Source organism: Symphalangus syndactylus, chromosome 1, assembly GCF_028878055.3.
Source record: "Symphalangus syndactylus isolate Jambi chromosome 1, NHGRI_mSymSyn1-v2.1_pri, whole genome shotgun sequence".
Classification (NCBI taxonomy): Eukaryota; Metazoa; Chordata; class Mammalia; order Primates; family Hylobatidae; genus Symphalangus; species Symphalangus syndactylus.
In genome coordinates this window covers 61,179,954-61,203,005 of record NC_072423.2, presented here as the reverse complement: position 1 = coordinate 61,203,005, position 23,052 = coordinate 61,179,954, and positions in this window count along the sequence as shown.

Sequence of the window (23,052 nt, the reverse complement as noted above, 5' to 3'; positions counted from 1 at the left end):
AGCTGAGTACTTATTTCAGAGACTCTCATTTTTATTTCTCTTTGTCTCATGCTCCTTGCTTGAAACAATGGCAGCACAAAGCCCAGTTACACAGTATCTGCTTCCAAGCGGGATGGCGCCGGGGCTGTCCAGCATCTTGTGCAGTGGGTGTTTGTCTAGCATTGTCATTGCAATTTTTATTGCATCTCATGATGTGCACAGATGTGCTTGGTAAGCATCCCAAGAGAAAAAGAGACTCTGCTCAATATACCTGTTCCCAAATGACACTACCTTATAGAATCACTTTCTAGGCTACCTCCTTTGGGATCATGTAACCATTTAAAGTCTCTGGATTTTGGTGTTTTAACAAGGTTTTAATTACTAAGGTAAGTGTATGCACCTGCTAAGGCATTCCTAATTATTTGATAATGGTGCAATCTTTCTCAATACAGCCAGTTTTGTGGTGTAAGCTACACTAATGAAGCACACTGAGAGAACACAGTCCCCCAATGTTGGGGAAGCTTATTTAAATTAAATAAATTTGCAAAGGACTGAATTTTTACTACTGGCCTCAACAATTATGCATTGGTATTTCATGCTGGAAGCCAGTATGCATAGTGTCAGAATAAGGCACACTTCCTATTACTTTCGCTCTTCAAAGTGTTTTTAAGTGAGATCGTGTCACTTTTAAAATTGTATCTTTTTCAGATTGCTTCACATATGCCAACTTGTCCCACCCTGTCTAAAAACCAAAAAACTAAAAACTAGGTTTCTTGTTGTCACTTGGCAAAAACTGATAAAAACACTGTTTGACTACGCTGAAAGTTTTTTTTTTCTTTTCCACCTGATTCTTACCATTGCCACATGTGGTCTGTAGTGGTTTGGTAATAAGATCTTTGCTATAACACCTGCAAATTAGCACCTTGCATTGCAGCCTCCCTGAAAACTTGCTGATGGTTTGCAATTGTAGTAAGTCAGAGTTGACACTATATCCAAGTGTTTCAAACTTTGTTGTTTTGCACTAAAAAAAGAAGGTTCCAACAGGCAGATTTCCAAGTCACTGTGAGGAGCTAGTTAGCAAAACACTACGTCTCACTTCTCAAGCACGCACATGCGTTTTAATACATAAAGTTACTTTGGGAAGAAAGACATGCTGGTCTAAACTGGTTCTGTCTATTCTCTGTTCCTAGCCATTTGCTTTTTAGTTCAAATATTTTAGTGAATCAGGCCGGTTCACCAATTTGCAGAAGACTATCATGAACGCAATTTTCCAAGTAGAGATAGAAGAAAGTGCTTAATTATTTAATTTTCCCAAATGTGTGTGTAAACCAAATCGATTTTTTAAATTTTCCAATAAAATAAGAGCATTACTTTAAATACACCAATGACCTGCCATTGAGGTTTTAAACTATTTACAATTGACAGCCAAGACAAATGAGCAATGGGTAAAAACACACAGAAATTAAAAACCCCTGCAAATAAGGGTTGAGGGATTAACAGAGTGTTCAGGGGTGGTGAGGACCCAATGTCAAAGTCTGCTTAAGGACAGCTTTCAAGTGTGCCAGGGGTCAGATGCCTCCCACGCCGCCATAGCTAACACACAGGTCTAGATGACGCTGCCCCTGTTTTTATCACACCATCAAACGGGGCTGGAGAACGCAGCAACTGGGGACCAGTAAGAGCAAAGCAGAGGCACGGTGGGAGGGGCACTGGGAGCAGACAGCACAAGTTGCAGCGCCAGGCAAATCAAAAGGCAGAGGGGGCCTCCCAGCTGATTGCTCAGTGTCCTAGAGATTTCTGTTATTAATGTGGCTTGGGGCATGTACTGCTGATAATTACTGCTAGCTGGAATAATTAATAAGAATAATTGCTTGGCATGGAAAGGGAAAGGGAAGCTCTGGGAGAAGGAAGAAACAGGCTAGAGGAGCAAGAGACTCCCCAAGCGCATTTATATAGACAGGAAGTTCAGCAGCAAGCATCCTGAGAATCGAAGAGTTGTCTGGATGCCAAGGGCAAAAGTTAAGAGATATCGAGTGACTCCGAATTTGATAGTCTCATCTTGGAATGCAGCGGAGAAGAAGCCTGCCATGGCTTCGGTAAGGGGGGACTCCCTTTGGAAATAATAGGTGAAGGTTGTGAAAAAAAGATACAGTATGAAGGGAATTAAGAAGTGGCCTTAAATGAGCAGATAAGTCTGTGTATCTGGTGTAAACCCAATCATTACAAGAGGAGAGCAGCAAGAAAGGAAGACAAGTAAAGAATGATGCCCCAGTGAGAGTTTGGGAGAGTTTATCCCAGCTTGAAGGAAGAAAAGTGTCCATTAGAAGTAAGCATGGGTGTTGACAGTGTGTAAAATAACCACAATTCTGATGTAATAGGGTAAATTTTCTCAACACTATGTAGAGAGTTGCCAACATAGTTCTTGCTATTGTAGCTTTCTATATATTACACTTAAATATTCCCCCAAAGGCAGGACAAACATATGCTTAGCAAAACTTAAAGAGGCGAAGAGACTGGATGTGAAAACTTAAGTGTAAGCAGCAGATGGAATCTGGCGGCCAGAATTCTGATAATGACATGCAGAAGGAGCAGGGCCAAGCCAAGCGCTGGGTGTTCACCATGACCCTCTGCAGGAGACAGGGCACCATGTGTAATGTTGTGTTCTGAGATAAAAGGGACCCCTATAAAGGCAGAGTGACTACTTACGATTCCTTTGTCCTATAGGAATCATACCAGAAGGGCAATTAAATCTGAAAAAGATGAATTTACCAAATTATCCCTATCCAATATTTGATGTTAAGCATTGCATTTCAAAGGATAATGCCCTTAACCCTCTTTCCATCTATGTAACATAAATGGATTATAATTGTAAGACAAAGGAAGAAATGCTACTAACTCAGCCAATGGCAAGTGTTTGGTGGTCAGGGGGTGGGGGCTTTCCAATGTCCTACTGCTGCTCAGAGTGGGAGTGATTCTCCTCCTCCGACTCCAAGCTCCTATCAGCTTGGAGCACTAGCCCCTGCTGAATAAGGAGCTTGTATGCCCTGAGGACAGCTGTTGCTCATCTTGGGTTGAGTCACATTGTGTCTGTACAGCATTTAGGGAAATCCAAAGAGCAGAACACTAAATGATTGATGCCTTTTTAAAGGATGCTACAAGAGAACCAAGTATAAATCAGGCTCCCGGTTTTAGGAGCCTGATTTAGGAATTAGGAGCCTGGTTTTAGATCATGCCACCATGGGAGGGAATAGCTGAAAGGTCCTAGGGGGAAGCTTAGGACTGATCACTATGTTTTTAGGAAGCTTTGCACATGCTAACTGACCATGATATTTCTTGGCAAATGAGAAGCTGAACTAGACCTTAAAGTTGGTAACTACCCTTAGATGACCTTTCACCCTTAGTCTTGCCACAAGTTCTCCAGCCAATGGCATTGAGGAGGGGGAGATGGGATTGGTTGTATTTATCAGCAGCTGTCACAGAATTAGCAGAACCCAGAGGAAACCCTGAGCATGCCTCAGAACCCGAGGAGACCCTGCAGGTTAAACATGCACTTGGTGCTTGTTTTTTTCACGGCTTCCAAAAATGATGGTTGAAGAAGTGTAAGTGCTGGCACAAACCACTGAGCTGGAGCAGGTGGACCTGTGAGAGCTGGGAAGTGGGGCAGTGGTATAAGGGGAGGGGGGAAGAAATCCTGGTTTGGAGAAGCCCTAATTTAATCCTTAAGAAAAAAAGGAAGAATACACTCAGTGCCCTTGCTATCCTGTCCAGTTGTGAAGCATCCAGAACACCCAGCTCAATATTCTACTTTATGCTGAAGAAACAAGAGGAACTCTGTTGGCTAGACAGCTTAGGGGCTTTGAAGTCAGATGCGTGGGCGTGCATCCTAGTCCATGAAGGATTCACCACAGAGCGACCTTAGACAAGCTACTTGCCTCGCTATGATATGGATAATCATACCTGGTAAGATTGGTGTCAGAATTAAAATAATGTAATATGCCTAGCTCATTGCATGGCACATAAATACTCAATTTCTGAGAGCTTCCACTTTTTTCATCCTTCCAAGACATTCCTGAACCTGCTTCCCAACTCTTCCTATTACCCTCTTCCTTGCCCTTTCATAAGTGATTAGATAACATACTTAATTATGAGAGAGTTGAAGAGGATCCCTGGCTATCTTGGTTTACGAAATTTGAGCATCAAATAATTTCTTTTTCTTTGTTCCGGTATCAGCAATTTCTATTCTTGTTCTAACAGGGTGGTGCCTGGTCCATTCAACAAATATTTATTGAGTGCCTCCCAGCGGTCAGGAAGTGCGCCTTCTTCCAGCATGACTGATACCTTCATCTTCTCCAGATACCAAGACCAAAGCTGTTCCTGGGAGCAAGAAATTGAGGCAAATCCCCTGACCCCACACTTCTGAAGGGAGGCCTCCATAGTGCCACAGAAGGACACTGACCTGCAGAAACAGTGGCAGGAAGAGAAGATGATCATCAGCTGGTTCAAAAAATGATCTTATCCCTCAACGCTATCAGTTCTGCTGTGCTTACTACATGCCTGGCTTTGGCTTAAGTGCTTTCTGTGCATTAACTCATTTAACCCGCGTAACAAGTCTATGAGATAGAGATAATTGTCACTTCACTTTAGAAATGATGAAACTGAAAGGTAGCGAGGCTAGGGACCATGTCTAGGTGACAAAGCTAGTTTGTGGTCAAGTTGTCTGGATCTTCCCTCTTGGCCTCTACAACACGCAGCCGCACGCACCATCCACTGCCACACACTTGGTAACCATCCACAAAGCGAGGCGGGTGAACTGCATCACCCCCATCTGTATCTCAGCTTCTCTTCAGTGACTTCTCTTCCTTGGTAAGGCTCCTCTTAGTGTTTGTTTTCATTTAATTTAGACCCTACTAAAACGTTAGCTTGGGATCAGAGGATGCTATAAATACACCATTTATAGTATCCTGGAGCTGGAATAATGTGTTACCTTTCTCTAGGTTTTGGTCTAGGTAGATGTCTCCTCTTATTTCTCAGAAAAAAAGGCCCAAGATGGCTGTATTAAATTTCTGAATTATCAAGAGACCAGATTCAGCCAAAAGAAAAACCTCCGTTAATTTTCAAAGACAGTCTTTTGTTTAGCAGATTTTGAGACTCAGATGGTCTCAACCAATGCTCTGGCAGTACCCAGTCCTTTGGGACCATCAGAGGAGGGGAATGTGAGTTTCCTGGATGCCTTAGGACATACTTCCCCCATGAATGGGGTTGCAGGGCAATCCGAAGTCTCAAGGGAACCAGTTCCCAAATATAAATTTTAACTTGTTTACCTTTAACTTGGAGCCTCTTATAATAATTCTCTTGGGATTCTGCCATTGGCACTCAATCTATCCTCATCTTCTACAGTTAGGGGCATGTCTCTTCCCAGCTATGCTAAAGGCTGCTTTACTTCCCAAATGCTTCAAAACAGAGCTAAATTGTCCCTGTCCCAGAGGAGCAAACAAAACCCTGGCAGGGAAAGGCTGCTTTCAAATCTCTTCTACCCATGTTCCATAGGGACAAAGCCACATCAGAGGGGACCAGCACTTTAGCCTTCTTGTCTCCCCACTCAGCTGGCTGGCTCAGACCGAATAGATTTTGCTCTATTTTCCCAGCTGCAGGTCCTTTCCTTCTTCATTTCTATTTGCTGACTGTGAGATCCATCTCCCTTTGCAAGATGAAGGTTCAACTTTGCAGAAGCAGAAAGAGAATGGTTATGTTTAGAATGTAGGCTCATGAGGCAAAGATAAAATCTGCTTTACTTACCATATTATTTCCAGGACCTAGCAAAGTAGATGTGCAATGAATAAGTGGTATCAGAAGACAGAATAATATTCTTAAAAAGTGGGGAAATAAACATTTCTGTATACCCAATTAGAGAGATAGTGAATGGCTTAGTTACCTAAAAATATCTTCTCCTATTGCCTTAGCTTGTCTTTTTTGGGGCAAAGTTAGTAGGTCTCCATCAGTACTTATGGAAATTTTTCTTAGAGGCCAGGAAAACTAGCAGCCATCCACTCCGGGGATAAACATAGGACAATGTGGTGAAAAATAGTCTGAATGTGAAGTCAGAGCATTCTGCTCATAGCTCCACATCCATGCACCAAGGATAAATCCCTTCGCCGCCCCCCCCCCGGGATCTCAGTTCCCTTGTTTTTAAAATGGAAAGTTTGGCGGGGTGCGGTCACTTATGCCTGTAATCCCAGCACTTTAGGAGGCTGAGGTGGGTGAATCAGTTGAGCCAAGGAGTTCAAGACCACCCTAGGTAACATAGCAATACCTCATCTCTACAAAAGTTACAAAAATTATCCAAGTATGGTGGTGCATGCCTGTAGTCCTAGCTATGCTGTAGGCTGGGGTGGGAGGATGGCTTGAGCCTAGGGAGGTCGAGGCTATGGTGAGCCATGATTGTGCCACTGCACTCCAGCCTGGTCAACAGAGTGAGACTTTGTCTCAAACAAAAACAAAAACCACAAAACAAAACAAAAATTAGAGGGTTTGGGCCAGATGACCTGTGGCCCAGTATATCAGATAAGATGCTAACAGATGCCCATGCCAGACACATCAACTAGAAGTGACTTCAACAAATAATGAGAAGTTCAGAGGCAGGATGGTTTCAGGGCTGGTTGGTTCAACCACAGCTTCAAAGGACTAAGGTTCTCTCCTTCTTCTACTTTGCCCTTTTCTGCACAGTATGCTTTCTTCCTAGGCCGGTTCCCCTTCTGGGCCCAAAATGATGGCCACAGGTATTATAGGCAGGCAGCAACATTCAGATGAAAGAATAGAAACTTCTCTGTCTTATATCCTTTCTCAAGAAAACCCAACAGACCTCCCTCAGGTCTAATCGGAGAGAGTTGCATCACCGTCACTTGGTTTAGATCCACAAGGACTTAGATCCTTTGAGATACACCCCCTTGGGATGGGGAGGTCTCAGCCTTCTGTGAAGGCCAGGCTAGCTCCAAGGAGGTCTGGTAAGAAGGAAAGTAGAGAACTGTGGTTGGCTGGGAGGCCAATGGTATCTGCTACAAATACGTAATTCAGAGAAAATAAGAAAAATGGTAAGAAAGTTTAACAGAAGAAAAAAAGGCCAGGAGACAATGGAAAGGCCAGGCCTCTGTGTGAGAAGTCTTTGAAAGACAGGACTGTCACATGCCACAAATGTTTATTTAAAGCAGGCCTAGGGAACCTGCACTGCCTGCCCCTGTGTTTAACTTTCCAGCCACTGGAGCAGCAGGCTCCTTTGGGTCTCCAACTGAAGAGGGCTTATACCAATTTGTTAGGATAAGGAAGGACTTGCTCTAACAGTTCAAAGGACTCCACAGGGATCCCAAGCAGGGATTACATCAGCTGTGCTGCCTTCTTCTACACTAGAGCAGGGGAGACAGTCCCATACCCCTTTGGTAGGCCAGACCTGTACCCTGAGAATCTCAGTGTTACCTTCCATGTTCTTTTCTCCCCTTCTGGGCATTTGCAGGTGCCATTCCATCTGCCTGGAACTCCTTTCCTCCTACTTCTGGCTTATGCTTTTCAATCTTTGTCAGCCTAAGTTTCTTTTTCTTTGGGAAGCTGTCTCAGGCCTTAAAGATTCTGGGTCACTCTGGTCTCATTTACTCCACTGAATACTAACTGCACTTTATTATAATTGCCTGTTCCCTTGTCTGTCCTCCTCACTAGGTAACATACTTTTTTTTTTTAAATTTTACTTTAAGTTCTGGAATGCATGTGCAGAACATGCAGATTTGTTACATAGGTATACACCTGCCATGGTGGTTTGCTGAACCTATCAGCCCATCATCTAGGTTTAAGCCCCTCATGCATTAGGTATTTGTCCTAATGCTCTCCCTCCCCTTGCCCCCCAACTCCCGGATAGGCCCCAGTGTGTGATGTTCCCCTCCTTGTGTCCACGTGTTCTCATTGTTCAACTCCCACTTATGAGTGAGAACATGCGGTGTTTGGTTTTCTGTTCCTGTGTTAGTTTGCTGAGAATGATGGTTTCCAGCTCAACATACTTCTCAAGAGTAAAAACTGTGTAGTGCACATGACTATTCCTAGCACACATCTTGCATTCAATGAGAGCTCAAAAGGTGTTTGTTAAAATAAGAAATAAATATTAATAGTAGAAAGAGATGTAGAAATAAGTTAGAATTGATGGTCGAAGCTTTGAAACCACCAGTAACTTTGAACTTATTAGTGAAAACATTAAATAGTTTAGTTCTTCTCCCTCTAGGAAACTGTAGCCTGAGATGGCAGCTTTCTGTGTCTAAACTGGAATCTAAAGCATAAGAACGTGGTCTCCTATAGGTATTGGTGTGTGTGTGTATGTGTGTGGTAGACAGGACTGTATTGCTTTAATTTTGCTCAAATCATATCGAATGCAATCCTTTCTATCTTCTTTTCTTAAATCTAAAATATATCTACCCTGATGATATAAGCACTTTTCTAGGGTCAGGGGTAGAGTAGGGAACAAAAAAGACATACTTCCTGCACTGATACTTTAAATAGGCAACTGCATGGAGCAGGGGGTCGGAAGAACACAGAAAAGAGGAGGGGATTCCCACTCTGCAGAAGGGATCCATAGGCTCTTCTCCAGCCTTTCTCCCCACTGCTCACACTTCTCCCAAGAGCGGAACAAACTGAGCAGCCGGGAGAAGGAACTGAGCATGCGCAGTGAGGCCTCTTCACTCCCTCTCCTTCCCCTCTCTGGCCATGTCTCATTGAGGACTCACATTCTTCTCTCCCTGCCCCTCAAGTCCCAAGGATTCCAAGTGTGATGTTTCTGGGATACGTTGGAACATGGGAGTGTGTAAAAACCAAAGAGAACAAACTTATTTTGGGGAATCAAAGAAAAATTTCTTGAGGAAGCAACACTTATGCTGAGACTAGAAAATGAAAAATGAAAAGGAGGAAATAAGGTGAAAAACAAGGGTTTTGTGGGAGCCAGTGTGGTTGGGAAGAGAGTCGTGAGCTTGGAGAACACGTAGTTGTGAAGGGTGGAGGTAGAAGAAGAAAGCCTAGCTGAAATTACAGTTTTCTTCCTGGCCTCTAACCTGGTGTTAGAGAGGGTCATATCTTAGTTTGGAATAAAACTCATTCATTCGTTCATTCATTCATTCATTCTTCATTTAACCTATAGCCACTCTCCTACATGAAGGGAATATAATTCTGAGTTAGATATGGGCTGTAACCCCAGGCAGCTATCATCTACTAGCAATGCAGATGTGTTAATAATTTTGTTTATTAAACCATACTGGTGTTCTGCTACAGGACAAGGACACAAGAGTTATGGGTGGTGTAGAGAGGGATGTCGCAAGAGGCAGAGAAGAGGTAACACTGGAGCTGAAAAATGAGTGTGTTTTTACCAAGTCAAAAAGAAATCTTACTGTCCATCTTTGGTGTCTCCCTTTCTGGACCTTTCTGCCTTACAGAGCTGATGATAACTTGATGTAGTATTCTTCTACCATAAACAATCTTCCATATTCTAGCCAGAGTGATGTCACTATAAGACTATGCCTGGTGTAAACAGGATAAAATTCCAAGGCAAATCAGAAATGAAACTAGATCTCTGTAAGAATGAATTAGCCTCAACATAATAAAATAGTTACAACTTTGTGGGAGATATGTAAAATGGTTTACATCACTGAATGGTCCCAGATGGTAAACATAAGGAAAGATTGTGTCTTAAAATGCATGTACAGTGGATGTAGTTACAAATGTTCTGTACATACATAGTGCAGAAAAAACTTTTAAGAGCCTAGTATTTCCTAGGCTCCTGGACAATGCATGTTTATGATAATGTGCACCACAAATATACCCACGATTTTCAATGTATTAATCATACAGAGTGTCCAAAACGAGTGAGATGGCAAAGAAAATATGGTCATTGGAAAAGAAGAGATGTATTACTAAATGTGCTAGAAAAGTAAGGAATACTAGACTCAACACAATGTGTAAGACAACACAAATGATGGAATGCTTGGAAGAAGGTAATAAATGTAACTTCTAGGATAGAGACGAGTGGAAGGCTTCCCAATTGCCCTGAAAGAATGGCCTGGCTGGAGTCGCTCAGGGAGGAGGTGAGTGCACAGGCTGCTGTGGGAAATAAAACAAGGACACCAGGGAGACTGATTTGCTCTCATCCTGTCACTCCCCTGTGAACTTTGGGTCATAGATGGTTAAGTGTGGGAAGGGAAAGGCAGGAAGTATTCTAATGAGAATTCAATTAATTCAAGGAATCACAGAAACCAGGTGTAAACTCTGCCGGATATTAAAAGATCCCTGAGAGGAGACTTAGGGTTTTGTAACACGTCAGATCAATTTTCGAGGAGCTGGCAAATTGGCAGCTGCCTATTTATAGCCCAGGCCTTCCCTAACAGGTCCAAATAATCCACACCCTTCGACTCTGAGCAAGTGTGACTTGAGACCCCTAACAAGGCCGATGCTGTGAGGGACCCACTCTGCTCCACCTGGGTACCCATGGGGGTCTTCAGGATGCAACGGCCATCCCAGGACGCTGGAGAAAGCCCTGCCACCCTCTGAAGCACGTCCAGCCGGTTGCAGGACTGGGCATGAGGGCATGGTTTCCTGTAGGTGTTGGACTGGCCATGATAAAATGACGCATGACAGTCTGATGCTGGGGCTAAAAGCAGCGGGAGCTTAATACCACGGGGGCAAAGGATGAAAACACAGCTGAAGAACAATGTCTCGCTGAAGAGAAGTGTTGAGTGGGGCCCCCGCAGGGGCCACTCTGAGGGCCTTTAAGGACTTTATGTCCGCATGATTAGCCAAGATGAAGGGACCAGCTGCAAACTTTAATTTCCTGATGACACAAAGGAACCATGAACAATATATAGATAGGATTTGAATTTGTAATAAGCAGTGGCCTAATCCACAGCAAAGGATAGTCAGTGTAGACAAAAAAAAAAAAAAAACCTCCTGAAATTTCTTAGGGTCCCCATTCAGACATACTCTTTACTGAGAGTTTTACTTCAAGCAATTTATCTTGGAGGAACTACCAGAGTTGGCTGTGGGAAAGTAGCAATGCACTTTTGCTCTAGGACCCTGAATTCCTGACAAATCCCTCTGTTCTCCTAGCAAGAAGACAAACCAGAGTTTGTATAATAATGTTGCGTGCACCTGGCTGGAAGAATACTCTGGATAAAGGAATGACCACATTAGTCCACTGAGAATATTTTGCCAGACACTAACCTCTTTTATTGTACTCTTAATCTCAAGCTAGAGAGGGGAATTTTTAAAAATAATGCTTTCTTCATTCTTAGCAGATGAAAACGTAACATTTGAGCTTCTTTCTTTCTTTTTTTTTTTCAAGTGCTGTTGGAATCAAATTAGCTGCTGGAAAAGAAAGGCTCAACCTTCATTTTTTTGTTCTTACCCTTTCAGCTCTAATCATCTTGAAGTGTTAAGGTGCATAATAAAAAAAAAAAAAAAATGTTTAGGTCAACAGGAAGTGGCTCGTGATGAGGACTGGCTTTAATAGCACAGGGAAAGCCGAGGACAAAAGGGGCCAGATGTTTTGACAGGGCACTGAGGAGCAAAGAATCTGGGAAAGGGAAAGAAACCTTTCAACAATTCTCAGAACAGGGGGCTTTTTGTCTCCAGCTCTTGGAGAGATCCCGTGGCATGAGCTTCCCCGTAAGAAGCAAAAGATGAGAGCTTCAAACACGCATCAGCATTGTGAACACAACATGTTAATCTTATTAATTATGAAAACCCCCACTGAGTGAGCATTTACATGTGCTAGCAAATTTACCTGCATTATCTCATTTAGTCTTTGCAAAACAAGCCTGCGCAGTTGGCTTTATCATTCCCATTTTACTGGTGAGTCGGTTTAGGCTAAGGAAATGTATACTTTACTTGTCCATAGACATGCTCACTGTTAAATGTTATAGCTAAAATTAGAGCCCAGGACTTTCTGACTCCAAGACATACTGCAGCTTCCTTATGACGACAAAAATTACAAGAAAGACACTTGGAACTCCATGACGCTTGTTGCATATTACTGGGATCTGACTCTCTCAGACATCACTTCCATTGCTAAAAGCAAAAACTTGTAGCCCTCTTGGAGGTATTTACTCGGTGCCTCCTACTTACAACTAGCTCCCCCTTTCCTCCAAATAATAATAATAATAAGCCGAAAGATTTACACAATCTGAAGAGAAACCAGAGTATTAATAGTAATAATAGGTTACAAAAATATTTCCATGTAACCATTTTCAATATGGATGGCTTTACAATGTTGACAGAATCTCTTAGTGTGGCTGCAGAAAAGGGAAGCAATAGGCACAAAAGGGAAGAAATAGGGCTGGTTTTTCTTTATTTCTTCTTCAAACAGAAAAGGAATGGGGACATTTGTGTTTGTTGGATAGTAAGAAAGTCCTTTGGGTGATACGTGTGTTCTTGTGACTCAGTCTTTGGAAGTTATGGTCAAGTTCTAGTGCTCAGAAATTTGATCCTTGCATTCCTCTCTTTGGCATTGAAAGGTACCTCAAAGCCGAAGCTGGCTGAACAGAGGCTTGTCAGCTGCCAGGGCCTGCCTCTGATGGCCTTCTGGGCACAGCTGTCGGGGAGATTGGGCTGTGTCCCAAGGGGAATGTGTCATCACCCAAATGCCTGGGCAGTGAGGGGGGATGGGTGAGGTTTAGATCTAAGAGGAGTGCTCTCCTTTCACTAAATATTCTTCAGTCTCTGTCCAGGAGCTCTGCCCGTTCTGACCTTCTCTGTACCTCCTTGTCCTCAAAACTCTATGTCAGAGCAGGTTGCTGGGTTATCCTATGGGGACAGTTTTGCTCTGTGTAGGCAACCAGCCTCAGAGTGTTTCTGATCCCTAATATTCCTCAGAACGATGCTGGGAAATGTCTCTGAGAGTCCAAGTTTGCCATAGCCTGGGCTGCTGGAGCCCCACGCCTTCCCTCCATCCTTCCTGTCTAGGACAATTGAGCTAATTAATGTGACCAGGGAACATTTGAGTTGCTAATAGGAGCCAAGAAAGTGTTGGGGTGTCCAAGACAAACGGCACTTGGCTCATGTTGCTCAACAGCTTAAGTTTCAGTTTTGAAAATTAGTTCAGTTTTACTTAAATCATCTTCTGTGCCAGGCAGCCAATTTTGAGAACTGATGCATGACAAAGCCTCCATATCTGCAGTGAATAGTCTCTCCGTTTTATTTGACCCTTAGGAACTGGGGGAAAAGGTGGTCTGTGCACAGCCTGTCCAAGGCATCCTAGAAGAAGGAGAGAGATGGGGAACTCTGTGTGTGTGGTTTTGCCCAGTTAAGAAAGAACAAAGTAATCAAGTTTAAACTGTATTTCAATTTCCTCCTCTGAAGAATGTGTTATTAAGTGAATTAACATGTTCTTTTATCTGAAGATCTGTGGTAACTCATATCTTCTGAGATGGGTCTGACATGCTTAGTTTCAACAAAAGTAGATGACCTGGCTTTATTGTGAAATAGCAAAGGAATTTTATAAGACATTAGGAGAATAACTTATACCTATTTATGTGTTTTTCTAGTCATTGTAGTCACGCTGTTCATCATGTGCAAAGACTGTGAAGTCAGACACACCAAGGCTTGACTCCCACGCTGCCCTTGGCTGACTGTTTCACTCAAGAATGTTCCTTAATCCCTCTGAGACACAGTTTCTGAACTTGCCAAATGAAGATAATAATAGTACCTACCTCTGGCTGGGCACAGTGGCTCACACCTGTAATCCCAGCACTTTGGGAGGCCGAGGCAGGTGGATCATGAGGTCAGGAGATTGAGACCATCCTGGCTAACACAGTGAAACCCCGTCTCTACTAAAAATACAAAAAATTAGCCAGGTGTGGTGGCGGGCACCTGTAGTTCCAGCTACTTGGGAGGCTGAGGCAGGAGAATGGCGTGAACCTGGGTGGCAGAGCTTGCAGTGAGCCGAGATTGCGCCACTGCACTCCAGCCGGGGCGACAGAGCAAAACCCCATCTCAAAAAAAAAAAAAAAATAATAATAATAATAATAATAATAGTACCTACCTCTCTGAATTGTTGCGAGCAGCCAATGAAATACAATTGTATTAAGTATGTGGCCCAGGGGTTATTTTGCAGTAAGTGTTCAGTAAACAAGTCCTAGTTCAGATAATATCTACCTCAGATAAATGTAAAATTAAATTACATCTAACATATGTGGAGAGACTTTCTCACAGTAGGTACCATAAACACTGGTATCTTTGCTGTCCCTGATATCATAATGGCTAAGTTTGTTGAAATATTAGACGTAAAACTGCACTTACATTTACTTTCTCTACCTCAGGTATTTTACTTGAATTCTCTTGTGAATTTTAGTATTCTGTCTACCTACCACTTTCAAACCAATGGGTCTCCGGAAGGTACTGAATTCTGATTCACACACCACAAACAAGCAAATTCAACCACCAACAAATTCTGCACCAAGCCACCACATTGAAGACCACAGGTGGGGATCATGCTGGGCCACCAAGCCATCTGGTCAACCTCATACATGTCCGTCTGGTTCAGGTCTGTAAACCAGGACTCCTCGGCCTGCCCCTCAGGCTTCAGAAAGCTCTTCTAGCAAAAAGTATATCTGCAGGCCTGGCTATGTGATTTATAATAGTCTTTATGTATTCCAAGTCATGGGGATAGGAAGAAGGCACTAAATGCCAAGGTTTTAAAGACAGTGCCTCACAGAAATGACCATAAATAGCAGCTCAGGAGGCCACTTACATGAAGTTAGACCCGTTTAGGACTAGGGGCTATTACAGGATGAGCTTATCATAACTTGATTCAAGTGCAATAAGCGAGGAGTGGAGAAGATGACCAGTCAGTGTTAGAAAGCCAAGTGTGGATCAGATAACCACATTAAAAAGATTAAAATGTCCAGCCTGCTATAAATGCCTGCTAAAATCCTAAAAAGGAGTCTGGAGAGACCCATAAAATCATAACTAAGAAAGTAAGGGAGCCCTGAAGCTTTAACCAGATGTTCCTGTGATATGAATGACTATGTTAGTAAATTTTCATCCTAGCAATACAGCTTTGTATTGATCTTTTGCTTTTATTAGTCAGTGCTGCTATGAGATTAAATATTGTCTGGAAGGAAATACAGGCTTCCCTCTCTAGAAGGCTCTTCTCAGGAACCCAGCATTTGTTATCACAAAGCGCACAAGGGAGTTTATAATGAATTGCACAACAGAGCAGAGGCTCGAGTCTATAAAAAGAGTTATATAAGGGGTAGCCTTATAGAGAATAACCTCATTTGGGAAGCAAGCATTGTGTGCTGTACCGAGTAGGAAACCTACGGAGAGCTGTCTAAAACAGAAATAGACATGAGTATTTATGACCAGGAGCACCAATCGCAATACACAGTGCTAAACACTTAATCTACGGTTAGATTTTACTCCAGATCCAAGCTGAAGTCAGCAGAATTAAATCTTCAAATGTATTTCAGCAGCCTTAAATCCTTCTGATACTGTTAGCAGTGGCAGGGTTCCAAAATGCATTCTGTTAATAAGACAGTAAAGTATAAAATCGAGTTATCTCTTTCAAGGAGAAAAACACAGAGTAAAGGAAACGAGTCTTGTAAAATTACATTCCAGTATTCCGGCCTTTTCTACCTGAGTTCCTTTCAATTTATTCTTTTACTACCAGACCATTCTCCTGGAAAAATAGCAGGAAAAAAAAAAGAAAAAGAAATTACCCCCCAACATTTTTTTTGAACTATGAAAGAAATGGTACTCCTGCAAAAAGCCTTAGGATTTTTTGCTTCTTATTTTTACAGGTCGGAGGAGGTTAAGATTTTGCCAATCAGCTTGTAACATGCAGTATCAAGTCTCCCTGGGCTAGCAAAAAGAATTCAGCAGCTGTTACCTTTTCTTTCTCACTTAACATAACTTTTGGTTTACCTGCAGCTAAAAGAAATTTATGCAGCACATACAGGGCTGTTGTTCAAGTCCCCAAAGCAACTTCATTAGCTCTCCCAGGAGCAGCATCAAATGCTTGTTAAGGAGGAAGAGAGATAGACAGACAGAAAAAAAGACAGAAAGGAAGGAAGAAAAGAAAAGAAGAGAAAGGAAAGAAAGAAAGAGAAAGAAAAGAAAAGAAAAAGAGACACATCCACTACCAATGCTCTTTTTTTTTTTTTAATTTTTTAAAATTATACTTTAAGTTCTGGGATACATGTGCAGAACATGCAGGTTTGTTACATAGGTATACATGTGCCATGGTGGTTTACTGCACCCATCAACCCGTCATCTACATTAGGTATTTCTCCTAATGATATCCCTCCCCTACTGCAACAGGCCCTGGGTGTGTGATGTTCCCCTCCCTGTGTCCATGTATTCTCATTGTTCACCTCCCACTTATGAGTGAGAACATGCGGTGTTTGGTTTTCTGTTCCTGTGTTAGTTTGCTGAGAATGATGGTTTCCAGCTTCATCCACGTCCCTGCAAAGGACATGAACTCATCCTTTTTTATGGCTGCATAGTATTCCGTATTGCCACATTTTCTTTATCCAGTCTATTATTGATGACCATTTGGGTTGGCTCCAAGTCTTTGCTATTGTGAATAGTGCCCTTTGAACACATAACACTGAGATGAAGTGCCAGACTTGCTCAAATGAACAAAGTCAAAATGAAGCCTAAAATGCCATCTAGACATCGGCTTTCACATCCCAGTTTCTGCACATATGGGATGAGAGACCACCCACTGCTCTGAGATCCCTTCAGGGCACCACTGAGAGAGTTAAGTAATGAATTTTAATCTTAACTCTGAATTTCTTTGTCTTTAGGCAATTTTTTTTTGGCCTGTCTAGGAGTTAGAAAAAGATAGAAACTCCCTTGTCTTGTAGAACTAATGTGATACAAGAAATTGAGCTGTAGCAATCCACTAGGAAGAAACAAAAAATATATGAAAGTAAAGATTTATACTGTATACTCAAATACTTCTGGAAAACATATACATCTGGAATATACTAGAAAACATCTGGAATATCTATATGTAATACCCATATATAATACCGCTCTATATTTGATAGCCTGTACCTTTATAACTTTGAACAAATATATATATAATTTTACCACATTGAATTATGACATTGAGAGAAACAACAACATAAATTTAATTTCTAATTAAACCTATAATTAGAAGAGATTTTGGAGTTCTTAAGAACTATTTTTGTTGAGTTCAACAAGTTATGTAAATGATTTTAGAGACTTTTCTTGAATAACTGCCTAAAATGAAACCTGAAAAAAATTCATTCCCTTTTTCCAGCTTTGCCAGAGTCTGTGCAGATGCCTACAGTTCTTTTATGACATCAGAGTTAACATTTATAAGACCATAATTTACTCCCATTATCCTTTAGTCAACTTAATGAGATTAGGAGGATATCATGACTTTTTAAAGTTGATTTGAGAGGCATTTCTGATCTAGATATAATTTAAGAGATGCCCTGTTTTACAACCACAGGTCATAGGTAACTTCTGTAAAGGGTGAATCTTTGTGATTGTTGCTGCTTCAGTGTCGGAGGGTGTTATTTTGTGACCATATCTGGGTGCCCCCCTAGTGATTGCCTAGGGTTTCCAGGGCCTGGCTATTACCATATGCTATGGACAACTCCAGTTGTGTTCTTTGCACGTTGCTTTTAAGGTTCAACTCTAAAAATTCTTTCCAAATTCCGCTAGTTGAAATCAATCAGGGTTTGCATCTACCCCAATTAAAGTTATTTCTGTGACTTCATACCAAATTATGAGCAGCTAGATTAGGTTCTTTTCACTTTTTAGATCCCCTTCAGTGTCTAGAAGAGTGCCTTGCATAGTAAATGTCCCTTGAATGGAATCGTATTTTCTAAAAACTGGGAATTAAATCCACCCGTGGGGAAGGGTATGAAGACGAATGAGCAACGGACAGAAGCATCCTCTAATGATGGCAAAGATGAAGCAAACACACACCTGGGCCCAGACCCTTGATAGGGCATTTATGTAAAACAAAATTAACTTCAAGAGAATTTAATGAGTAAAGTGAATGTTTTTCACCCTCCAGGTGGTCCCTGGAGAGGATGTTAGCATGATGAGAAGAAACAGGGAGAGGAAAAATGCTGCTGCTGACCCCTGTATGATAAAGATAGGTTCTCCCATCTCCACACCTCCATTCTGCATATTTCAAAATGACAACAAGGGAAACAGTTTACAGTTGACTCCAGGTGCCGCTGGCTGTGAAACTCTTTCTGTCATGGCAGAGAGATGAAAAAGAGGCCCCCTTTCCCATGAACGACTCTGAGCCACATAAATATTGTTTCATTTCCACTTGTAGCAGTTTATGTTGCTTGTCTGTGTTCACTCTCCCTAGATCCTGGCAGTTCAGTCACTCCTCTCTTTCCAGACACCAGATCAGAGCACCTGAAACTAGGAAAAGAAAAGGGGCCTGGAAAGAGGCCCAGCAGTGGCACCTTGATGCTATCTTGAGATATCTCCATTATAACTTGCAACATCCTGCAGTGGTAAAATGTGGGTTTACCTTGAGATAATCTAGATCCTTCCGCAGCATCACTTTATTGCCTAATGTTGCCGTTTCCTTCTCATCGTTTGGCCAAAAAGAGGGATCTCAGGAGATGCTCTTTGGGGAACTTGTTAAAATCCTGAATTCTGGGCTGACTTCTGAGACTTCTGATTCAATAACTCTGGATGGTACCTAGGGATCTGCATTTTAATATACAGTGCATCCTAGGTGATTCTTATTTCAGGTGGTTGATAAACACTGTCTTATGGCTAAGAGGAGGGAAGATTAGCTGGGTTATTTTCTACTCATGGGGTTTTTATTGTTTGTTTGTTTGTTTGTTTGTTTGTTGGAGTAGGTGAGGAAAATTGGAGAAATAGCTCCCCTGCTTATTACATTTAAAGAAAGTACAGTTAAGGACATAATGGTATAATTAAGTTTAATGTAACATATAAACAGATTTGTTCATCAAAAGCACTGAGCTAGTTACTGGACATTCAAACTGTGAATGAAACTTGGATCTCTGTGCTCAAATAGCAAACAGGGACCGAAATGAATTACCATCCAGGCTCAACAATGGATTATCCAGTTGGTTCAATTATCTGCCTGGGTAGAGGTTATGTTTTGTCCCTAATGTCAACCTTCCCATGAATATCCCGTGTTTCCTATCTAAAAGCTTAGGGACCTATTGTTCATGGAGGTACTCCTGAAAACAGGTCACGAAGCCACATCAAAGATTACCTGGGCCTGTCTCCCCTCATCACAGATAAGGAAACTGAAGTCACAAGAGGTTAAGGGACTTGTGGAAGGTAGCTAGTTTGTATGACAGTTCACACCCAAATCAGGCCTTCTGAGGCATTGCTTTTCCCACTTTAGCATATTGCTTGGAGCAAGATTCTCCATTGGTTTGTTCATTAATTCATTCATTCTACAGATACTTAGTAAGCACCTACCATTTTTCAGGCCCTGGGCTATGTATTGAGGATGAAAAGTTGAGTAAGACCCTCTTTCTGTCCTTACAACCTTATAATTTAGGGAGATAGAGATCAGAAAACAGGTTACATAAAGCCAACCTTCTTTGATTTTTTTTCCATAATACAGATCTTATGCTTTACTGTCTCCTGGAATGATTTTCAGACTTAGGTTATATCCTTTCTGACCTCTTGATTCACCATCTGACCAATCTGGATCATTTTAGTCAGGCCTTCCATTGAGCACATTCTATCTATCAGGTGCATGTCCTTACTTATCCTAGAGACCTCTCCACCACTGTTTCTTTCTAGAGAGAAGGCAGCGAGTTGCACAGAATATTTCAGTGATGAATAGATAGGGTAGAGTCCAGCTTTTGGTTTTCATTTTTTCAAGTTCCTTTAGGATGATGTCCTCTGGTCCTGCAGCAGATCTTTGGAACCATGACTCTCACACCCTCTGGTAGTTCTCAATCCAACAAGCAGATGACTATCCCAGATAGAATTTAGCTTTCTTTTTCCCAAAATGGCCCACCTTTAATTGTCGTGCATACAAGCACATATCTCTGTCCCTTCACATGGCCTTTCAAGATAGTTCTAGAGTTTATTTCTCTTTATTTGGCATTTTACAAACAAAAGATATTACAGGCTGGGTGCGGTGGCTCATGCCTGTAATCCCAGCACTTTGGGAGGTCGAGGCAGGTGGATCACTGAGTCAGGAGTTCGTGACCAGCCTGGCCAACATGGCAAAACCCTGTCTCTACTAAAAATACAAAAAGTAGCCAGATGTGGTGGCAGGCGCCTGTAATCCCAGCTACTCAGGAAGCTGAGGCAGGAGAATCGCTTGAGCCCAGGAGGGAGAGGGAGCGGTGAGCTGAGATGGTGCCATTGCACTCCAGCCTGGACAACAGAGTGAGACTCTGCCTCAAAATAAATAAATAAATAGAAGATGTTACAGTGGTAAGTTTGAAAATTTCACTGAGGACTTTTCTTTTTCCCCAACAAATAAACCCCTTCCTTTCAATTAGACAACTTCGATTACAAGAAAGAATGAAGGGACAGTTTGACTGTGACCCTCTTGAAACTCATGCTCCCAGGACCAGCCACTCCCCTTAGCCCCTGACTTTATTAATAAGCTCATCCTCTGGCTTAATCCTTAGCCAAGGCAAATTTGAGGTAGCAAATTGCATTTTACAGCAATAAACCTAAAGCTTTATCTCACAAGAGCCCCAGTACCCTAAATGAGCTCACGTTTGTCTCAAGTGACATGTCAGTGGCTTGGAAAAACTAGTATCCACAATGCACATCTTCTTGCCACCTTCAAGGGTATTCCAGTAATATCGCCCATATGCACATGTCACTTACTGACTTCAAAAATGTACATAACTGGGTTACCCAATTAGACAATAATTTTTTTTTTAAAGACAGGGACTGCATCTCTTATTTTCTCTCAAAGAAACTAATATATATTCTTTGAACACAGAGGATCTACAATAAAGACAAGTTAGTTAATGATCCATTTTATCCTTAAATCCCAGCCGGATGCAGTGGCTCAAGCCTATAATCCCAGCACTTTGGGAGGCCAAGGTGGGCAGAACACGAGGTCAGGAGATCGAGACCATCCTGGCTAGACCATTCCGGCTAACACAGTGAAACCCTGTCTCTATTAAAAATATAAAAAATTAGCCAGGCGTGGTGGCACATGCCTGTAGTCCCAGCTACTTGGGAGGCTGAGGCAGGAGAATCGCTTGAACTCAGGAGGCAGAAGTTGTGATGAGCTGAGATCACACCACTGTACTCCAGCCTGGGCAACAGAGCAAGACTCTGTCTCATAAAAAAAAAAAAAAATCCCTATAGCATCAGTTATTCAGTTACCTATTGAGTGACTCTCCTGTGCCTAACCTTGAGCTATATGTTATGAGGGAGAAATCAGATGTATTTGACATAGGCCCCGTACTCAAGGATTTTGCAACCTTACTGAAGAAGAATGAAATAATTGGAATAGTAGATCTGGAAGGACTTTAAGGTCTATCTAATTCTGTTTTCTTGCAGGAGGTGTATCGGCTATGTATCAATATTTCTGGTTGCCCTCTCTTTCTGAATACCTGAAAAAATTGCATTTTTCAACCCCTTGGGCTTTAGATAGATTATATGTCTTGCTTTGGCCAGAAAATGTGAATGAGAGGGATGTGTGTGATATATGGATGGAGGCATTTAAGAGCCAGAGCATGATCTTTACTTCCCTTCTTTTCCTGATGTTGCAATTATAAAGGCAGTTTCATGGTGAAAAAGCAGAAAGCCTGAATAAAAACTATAGAGAATGGAGGACTGTCCTAGGCATCTCTAGGAGCTTTTGCATGAGTAAGAAAAACAATTTTATTGTGCCAGGCCACTGAGATTTTAGGATTGTTTGTTACCACAGCATAACCTAACCTATTCTGACTAAATCCATCATTTTATAGATGGGGCAATTTAAGTGTGAATTTGTGTGATATGGAACTTCAATGTATTAAGAGCTCAATATATCTTTGGACTGGACTGGTTGAAGGCATCTTCACAAAAGATGTCTAACTTGAGCTTCAGTTTGTAGGTTGTGTAGGATTAACCCTGGGGAAGTGGTTGTGACATTGGTGGGGGTGTTAACGGTGGCAGTGATGAGAAAGTCCAGATCATAAGAAGACAGGAAAAAAATGGATACCTAATTTTAACAACACTACCCATAGCTTAATATACATAACTATTGGTGCTAAGAATTTTATTTGCTTTATTTCATTTCATTCTCACAGTCATGCCTATAGAAATAATAATCGTAACTATCTCAGTCCTCCCTATGAGATAGTAATAATTACTGTTCACATTTCTTTAAAAAGTAAACTGAAGCTTAGAAAGCTTTACTCAAAATATCTGGAACTACATCACTGGTCGACTTCTTCCCATCTTCTTCTGTGACTGTGGGTAAGAAGTGTTCTTTTTGTACTCATCAAGACTTGTTGTCATTCATGCAACGAATCCCATCCCTCCCTATTCTCTGGGATGTTTCCATGGCTGTCTCTTTCTTTGTTGTTTGTTTTCATTATTTTTAACTGCTCTATTTCTGCTAGTTCCATTCCTTTACCTTATAAACTCGGCAAATGTCTTCCATTTTAAAATAAAAACGATTTGAAAACATGTAAAACCAAAATAACTATACCCTGATTTGCCTTCAAGTTATCATGCTCTCTCACTATTTCTTCAGAACAACCTTATTTAAAAAACCATCTACACATTCTGTCTTCACCTCCCTAACCCATCACAGAAACTTCCCAGATGAGTTACTACTGACTTCCTGGCTGCCAATCTCAATGGACGAAATGAACCCTGATGTTACTGATCAGGACTAACCTTGGCTTCTAAGGACCCACTGTCTTCTAAATTCTTCCTATTGCTTTGCTACTTTCTCAATCCACTTTGAAGATTCCTCTTTTTCCCCTGGTCCCTTAAATGGTGCTTCCATATTCATGTTCTCAGCCCTTATTCTTCTCACACTTCATGAACTGTGGGAACAACCTCATCCACTCCTATGGTTTAATTACATGTCACTAT